We start from the raw sequence: 8,699 nt of genomic DNA on the forward strand, positions 1-8,699 counted from the left end.
AAGAGTACTTTATGCCAGTCCTGCCTAGTCCAGTGAAGGTGGGTTTGTGCCCATAGGTGACGTTGTTGCCGGTGACGTCTGGTAAGGACCCGCCTTACAACAGGCCTAGAAGCCCTCAGTCCAGCCTCTCTCAGCCTACTGCAGACAGTCTGAGCACTGATGGAGGGATTGTGCGTTCCTGGTGTAACTCGGGTAGTTGTTGTAGAAGCATCCTGTTCCTGTCCCGCAGGTGTGATATTCGGATGTACCGATCCTGTGCAGGTGTTGTTACACGTGGTCTGCCACTGCGAGGACGATCAGCTGTCCTTCCTGTCTCCTTGTAGTGGCGTCTCACAGTACAGACATTGCAATTTATTGCCCTGGCCACATGCCTCCATGCAGCAGGACTAAGGCACATTCACGCAGATGAGCTGGGACCCTGGGCATCTTTCTTTTGGTGTTACTGGAGTCAGTTAGTAGGTCTTTTTAGTGTACTAAGTTTTTATAACTGTGACCTTAATTGCCTACCGTCTGTAAGCTGTTAGTGTCTTAATGACCGCTCCACAGGTGCATGTTCATTTATTGTTTATGGTTAATTGAACAAGCATGGAAAACATTGTTTAAACGCTTTACAATAAAGATCTGTAGTTATTTGCATTTTTTTATTATCTTTAAAATGCAGTGTCCTGAAAAAGGGACATTTCTTTTTTTGCTGAGTTTATTACATGTGTAATTATGAGCAGACTCAGGTCATCTCAGGTACACATTAACACAAAATTCACATCATTGGAACCTAAAATTAAAAATGCAACCCCCACATCTCAACAAATGTAGAATGTAAAAAGTTCATTGTAGCTGTACGAATGTGACATTGATTTACCTCCGTGCTCATGGGGAAATGAACATTAACAGTGACAGAAAAATACTCGCTTTCAAATTCACATGTTGCACAAAGAAATGGATCAGCTTCTTTCAGCTTGTTGTTAAAAAAATATTTTTTATTGGTGCATTTCTACTTGCGCTGACTGATAGGACAAAGAGTGCCTGGCAATTGCATGATGTCATTGCCATGGTAACCAGATACAATACAAATATTAAAATATCATCAAATCAACATGCAATGTAGAGAACTGCCATGACCTTATGATCCTTTAAATATCCGCAGAAACCCTGTTATAAAAGCGGTTTTATTGTACATATTACAGTCACATGACCAGCTGAATACTACTCCCTTAATCTCAGTAACATCCTGTTATTGGACACTTTCACTCACTGATAAAAATAAACATGACTGACTGTGAATAATACATTTCTACAATGTGAAACTGAAATCTATTGATGTTAAATGATGCTGCATCAAGACGCTAGGTGTCAGTGTGAGTCCAAGATGACATAAACACTAAAGTCACTGACTGCACCTTTAATGAGTGAATTAGCAGGCTATTAGGGGGAGGGACATTCTCACTCTAGAGAGCATATGATTGGACAAAACTAATGGTCAACCAATATGGGGTTTTCAATGGTCGATGCCTTTATAAATGCAAATAAACATAATACAATTTAACAACAACAAATCAGGTTTACATAATTTTAATAGTAAAACAAACACTTATTTTATGTAATACTTCCAAAAAAAAAAAAAAAAAAATTGAAAAGAAACGGCCTCAAAAACAGAAAGAGTTGACTATCGAATGACCAAAAGATTTGGAAGATTTTGAATCTGACACAAGTGAAAGTTAACACTCTTGTTTTCAACCAAGCGAACACCATTTTGCGATATCAGCACCAGCCGATATTCGCAAAATGGTAAATTATCGGCTGATATATCAGTCTATCGCTAGACAAAGCCTATAGAGTGAAGGCTAACTCACCAATATTTTTGCTCCAGGTTCCAAGAAGACCAAGACTGTAATTTTTAAATGTGTATATCTGCAAAAATTGTTTTGTCCATTATGAGTACACTAACATACACTCACCTAAAGGATTATTAGGAACACCATACTAATACTGTGTTTGACCCCCTTTCGCCTTCAGAACTGCCTTAATTCTACGTGGCATTGATTCAACAAGGTGCTGAAAGCATTCTTTAGAAATGTTGGCCCATATTGATAGGATAGCATCTTGCAGTTGATGGAGATTTGTGGGATGCACATCCAAGGCACGAAGCTCCCGTTCCACCACATCCCAAAGATGCTCTATTGGGTTGAGATCTGGCGACTGTGGGGGCCATTTTAGTACAGTGAACTCATTGTCATGTTCAAGAAACAAATTTGAAATGATTCGAGCTTTGTGACATGGTGCATTATCCTGCTGGAAGTAGCCATCAGAGGATGGGTACATGGTGGCCATAAAGGGATGGACATGGTCAGAAACAATGCTCAGGTAGGCCGTGGCATTTAAACGATGCCCAATTGGCACTAAGGGGCCTAAAGTGTGCCAAGAAAACATCCCCCACACCATTACACCACCACCACCAGCCTGCACAGTGGTAACAAGGCATGATGGATCCATGTTCTCATTCTGTTTACGCCAAATTCTGACTCTACCATCTGAATGTCTCAACAGAAATCGAGACTCATCAGACCAGGCAACATTTTTCCAGTCTTCAACTGTCCAATTTTGGTGAGGTCTTGCAAATTGTAGCCTCTTTTTCCTATTTGTAGTGGAGATGAGTGGTACCCGGTGGGGTCTTCTGCTGTTGTAGCCCATCCGCCTCAAGGTTGTGCGTGTTGTGACTTCACAAATGCTTTGCTGCATACCTCGGTTGTAACGAGTGGTTATTTCAGGCAAAGTTGCGCTTCTATCAGCTTGAATCAGTCGGCCCATTCTCCTCTGACCTCTAGCATCAACAAGGCATTTTCAGCCCACAGGACTGCCGCATACTGGATGTTTTTCCTTTTCACACCATTCTTTGTAAACCCTAGAAATGGTTGTGCGTGAAAATCCCAGTAACTGAGCAGATTGTGAAATACTCAGACCGGCCCGTCTGGCACCAACAACCATGCCACGCTCAAAATTGCTTAAATCGCCTTTCTTTCCCATTCTGACATTCAGTTTGGAGTTCAGGAGATTGTCTTGACCAGGACCACACCCCTAAATGCATTGAAGCAACTGCCATGTGATTGGTTGATTAGATAATTGCATTAATGAGAAATTGAACAGGTGTTCCTAATAATCCCTTAGGTGAGTGTATGAGGCATCAAAGCGATTAGGACTGAAAGACACACAACTCTAACTTAATTAGGCCTTAAAAAAAAACATTTTAAAAGTGGTTACAATGAAGATTACAATGATTATTACAGCCCTGCTGAGGGCACTTAAGATCAGGTAACTGAAAGGTTATAGGATAGGTTCAATGACAGTGGAGGTGGCTAATAGCAAGTTAACATTTATTTTGGCACATTTAGTAAGTTGGAACATTCAAGAATTTTGGGAAACCATTAAAGGAATATTCCGGGTTCAACACAAGTTAAGCGCAATCAACAGCTTTTGTGGCATAATGTTGCTTAAAGGTGCTATATGAAATATATTTACTGTACTAAATCATAAAATGACCAAAATATGTCATTAGAGAATTAAGAAACATGTTAAGTTGAAATACTGGCTTCTCTGATAACAATGCTACAGCCAGTACATTCTACTTTGAAGTTTCCATTACAATTTCTGTTTATGTTTTGGCCTGTGTGATCCCGCCCACTCCCAACTCACCAATAGTATTTCCACACCGCCAGGTTGCCAGATTTGAACAAGTTTGCAGGCAAACAACACTGTGTGCTGCAGCCATGGAAGCCAGCAAACAAACTGGATCAGAGATAACAGATTAGACCCGACCAAAAATGCCTCACCATCCGTCTAAAAACCACCATGAACAGAAGCGTAGTAAACAATGATAAATACTGGAGATGCCTTTGGAAGATGGAGACAGCTTAAAGCCCAGAAGTCCTTTAAAACGGATGCGGAGTTGGATAATTCTGGCAAACCGCATGAGCTTGGAGTCTGGGGCGGGGCAGACAACTCTCCAATATTATGAATTTGGACTGCAGTACCCATTTCAAATGCTTGTTTACAATCTTACGTATAGCACCTTAAACAAAAAAATAATTTCAACTTGTCCCTCCTTTTTTTTTAATAAAAGCACAAATGTGTGTTCCAGTGAGACACTAACAATGGAAGTCAATGGGGTTTAATCTGTAAACATTAAAATACTCACTGTTTTAAAAGTATAGACACAAGACATAAACAACATGTGTGTTAACATGATTTTACTGTCATAAAATCACTTACTAACTTTCATTGGCATGACGACGTAACACTGTAAACTCTAAATCCTTAACATGACCATAAAAATCCCTATTTAAACAAATTTACAGTGCAAATAATACTCTGTTTTTAACAGAAGTACTGTAAAATTATAGGGCTCACATTTCTACCTTTAAAGTTGCACTCAGTGATTCCTGAGAAACAAACATACCCCGCCCTTAAGTGCTCATTTGGAAGCTCCGCACACCAGATTTTACCCCTCGGAGGTCTCTACACCACTGAAAAGCCTCCCCGATGTTGACGTGGCTCCTAGCCCTCGACTTATTTTAATCCTTCTATTTTAGTTTATATTCATCTGACCTTTTTCTCAGTTATTAGTCTATCAGAGTTTAGAAAGTTCACATCAGCCAGATTTGCCGTTGCTCTTCTAATGAATTTCCCTCTCGCTCTGCCCCAACCCCTGTTGCTGATTGGCTGGAGTAGTATTGAGTGGATCGGTCTGATCCGCTTTGTTTTTGTCCCATTTACAGAGCCAGGGCTGTGTACAAATACTAGATTTTTTTTCAGCACACCCACATAACGGACAGCTAGCAGACTGTGAGGAGAAATGTGCAGAATTTGACAAAAAGTGAATTGAATTAGAATTAGTGAGTGCACCTTTAAACCTCCAAGAATTGGCCCCATTGACTTCCATTGTAAGCGTCTTACTGTTACTTCGATTTTCGCTCAATTTAAAATAAATGATTAATGAGTGAAAATACTTTTTTTGTGTCGACCATAATTATGCCTGTCAAAAGAGTTTAACTTGTATTGAACCCGGAATATTGCTTTACTGATGTCCAAGATGCTGTCTAGGTGGACAGCTCACTAGGTTTTGAGACATATAGAGCACCTGTAGTAACTTTGGTATTTTGGTGGACACCAGGCCTAAATTTACCATAGTAAATGTATGTGGCTTCGTTTTAAAGGTATTTTTCGACAGTAAAGCGTGTGCATTTGCGAGTGTGTGACGTGTATAATGTGAGTGTGCGAGATGTGTATAATGTTTGTTATGTGTGCACACTGCGAGCGCGTGACGCGACTGTATTTACAGCACGTGCCACACACTAAACATGATAATTACAGCAACCAGCAGCTTTAATGTGCGCTGATGTAAAGTAGCGGGTTGTAAATGTGCCACAGATAGGGTTCAGTGACATAAAAGCACGCAGACAGTGTAAAAATCCCGACTAGAGATTAAAGCGTTACATAAATATACTATAGGGGGTGGCCGGATTTGACGCGGTCTTTAGAGAATACATCCATATGTTACCCTTTACAAACACAAACATTTACATCACACGCGATCAAGCTTGTTTAACACCACCATTACAATGTGAATACATCGTGTTAAGTTGTCTAGAGACATTAACAATCTTCAAATCAATGCATTTAAAACAGCAGCAGCCTGTAAAACATCAGATTCATTGAATACAAGAGAAGGATTCAGAAGAAGCACATCCAAACACAATTACCATATATATATAATATATATCGAGTAGTTCTTAATCAATTACCGGGGTTATCTTACTAAACGACATGATCTGACCATCAGCTGATGAATTATGCTGTTGTATGACAGAATCAGCTCCATGCCTGAAACTCACAGACGACATAGTTCAAAAACAGCCATAAGCCACATACCTGATTCAGTCTAGACGCACTCAGCACAACTCTCAGGATGCGGTCTCCAGTCAAAGAGCTTTCGATAGCCTCAGAAATGTAAAATTGAAATTCCCACACCGAAATCTTTTTGGGAGAAAAGCCAACGTAGTGAAAACACGCGAACCCTCCCCTCGACGATCAACAGCGGAGCGAATGCGAATGCATCTCGATTGGCGGGAGGAAATTCATCCTGACATTTGATTGGTTGATCTTGCTGTCTGTCTGCAATACTCGCCTTTTATTGGTCGGTTCTGAAAGCGCTTCACCGAACTGCGGACAAAAGGAACCGCAGCAGCAAGAACTGTTGACTAGAAGTGAAATAGCGCAAACTAGTGGATGTATTTAAAATCACACGACGTGCAATAAAACAATCCTAACGACATGAATATACATACACCTGTGGTAAAATAAACAAACCATCATCCAGAATACTCCACAACTCACACACTTCATGTTTAGCCTAACTCAACACATGAACACAAACGCTTTATTCATATGGTATATTTTAGGCTGATGAACTGTCTTTTTAGCTGTACAATAGAATGTATATATATATATATATATATATATATATATACATACAGGGTTGGGAGGGTTACTTTTGAAATGTATTCCACAGCAGATTACAGATGCTGTAAAATGTAATCTGTAATGTATTACGTTAGATTACACAAGGTCAGTAACGTATTCTATATACTTTGGATTACTTCTTCAGCACTGGTAGATTTTTTTCACTTGTTTTGACTATAAAAACTGTCAGGACAGTAAGACAAAATACACGTTAAAAATACATTCTCTGAAAAACCCAAATATCTTATGCAGTGTTGTTTCAAAAACAAGATCAATCAAACTGAACTTGTTTTAAGGATTTTTAGATATTTATTACAGGAAAACAATAAAAAAAATATTATCAAGAATATGATTTTTTTGTGAATTTTCTTGATATAAAATATGATGGTGTCTGGTAACATGTGCATGTAAAATGGCTAGAAATAGCATTTTAGCTTAGCGTAAAGCTAACAATTTACACAAGGTTTATTTCTATTTCTTCTGCTCCAAACTTACTTCAAACGTACTTCTCTGTCTGCTCGTATGAATGTAACACATCATAAGAAAGTGTTTCACCTCTGTTCAAATACACTTTGAATCACATCATTTATATGGAAAACTAAATATTATATGAAACAAATGACAATAAAATGCAAGATAATCTCTTCAGTAATCAAAATAAAAAGTCAAAATTGGAAAGTGTTTTCCAATTACAACGTACTTGTGTGGACAACATGGCCAAAGATCCATTTAAATAAGTACTGTGGACTTTAATGTTATTTCACAATTTAAAAAAAAAAAGATTTATAATGTTTTCTACCAAAAAATGATGATAGTAATGATTTCTAAAATATTATGTGGTGTGACTACCAAGTCAAAGGTATTAAATACTTTCACTGAACTATGAAAACATGAGAGTGTACAACAACATTCATTTAAAAAAGTTGTGTATATACATATATATATATATTTTACCAACGTCATGAATGAAGAGTCTTCTGAGGGTTACACCACATGACCTGAACAAAATGTGCCTTTTCATTAAAAGTTTTAAAATATTGATATTTAATGATACAACAAAATAGTGATTCTTTTTAAATATTACACACAATAATGAGGGTCTAATTTGTATTTTTGTTTAGTCACATGACAACAGAATGGCAATCTACATGTTGGTTTCACCACATTACTTTTTTATATAGTTTTATATAGTTTTTATCCTCACAACATAAACACTGAACCCGTGTAAAGAACACACATCAAATAAGACTCACATTGCTCACTACATCCTGCTTAACATCTTCAAACCTTTGAACACAGTCATGCATGTCACACAAGCAGCAAAACCACTGCAACATATTTATAGCAGAGACAACACCGCTTTACATCCTCTTTATGTAAAGAAGATGATATAAACAGGGGCATACAAAAATTGGGACACTCAAGACAATGAAAAGTATGAATGTCATTGCATTAGATAAGAAAATATTAAAAGTGGCATTTATAGTAAAGAAAGCAGAAACACATTTATCAAGCAAAAAGTTTGTTGGGTTTGAAATGGCAAACAGTAGATATCCTGTTCAAAATGTAGAGACCAAATATTTTTGAGACGTTCTGTGGTCACACTAGGATTTGAGCATGCAAAAATATTTCGGACAATTTTTGTATTGAAACAAGACGTCAGTGTTTGACATTTTCATTACAGAAACAAAGTCACAATTGCAAGATAATAGCTCGTATTTACAAGAAATAAAGTTGCAATTAAAAGAAATACAGTCACAATTGCAAGATCTATATCTCGTAATTACAAAAATAAAGCTATAATTGCAAGTTAATATAGCTTATAGTTACAAGAAATAAAGTCACAATAGCTAGATATAAACTCGCAAATCAGTTGTGTGAATAAAGTTGCATTTGCAACATATAAAGTCACAATTACTCATTTAAATCTCGTAATTACAAGAAATAAAGTCATAATTGTGTGGTATAAAGTCAGCATTACTTTTATTTCTTTATTCTGTGATGGGATCAAGGCACCATAGAATCTGAGTTCACCAAACTTCTGAAAACAACATTTCTGGGCATGAGGTGTCTCCAGTGTTCAGATGCGTTTGAACGAAAGTGCACGAATGAGAAGTGTAACATGACCACAACTGTAGTCAGCTAGTGTGTGAACTTCAGGGGAAGTGACATCATACAAACAGTAA

At 37.7% G+C, this 8,699-nt stretch overlaps 1 protein-coding gene across 7 annotated transcripts in view; it reads right to left on the reverse strand.

Moving 5' to 3' along the window:
• Nucleotides 1–6,071, reverse strand: part of LOC127621843 (protein 4.1-like) — a 151,090-nt gene extending 145,019 nt beyond the window's left edge. For all 7 annotated transcript variants that reach the window (XM_052095607.1, XM_052095606.1, XM_052095605.1 and 4 more), the window contains exon 1: nt 5,923–6,071. The gene's annotated coding sequence lies outside the window, so the exon portion shown is untranslated. The remainder of the gene's footprint in view (nt 1–5,922) is intronic.
• Between the last annotated feature and the right edge of the window lie 2,628 nt (nt 6,072–8,699).

This window comes from Xyrauchen texanus, chromosome 28 (genome assembly GCF_025860055.1).
Source record: "Xyrauchen texanus isolate HMW12.3.18 chromosome 28, RBS_HiC_50CHRs, whole genome shotgun sequence".
Classification (NCBI taxonomy): Eukaryota; Metazoa; Chordata; class Actinopteri; order Cypriniformes; family Catostomidae; genus Xyrauchen; species Xyrauchen texanus.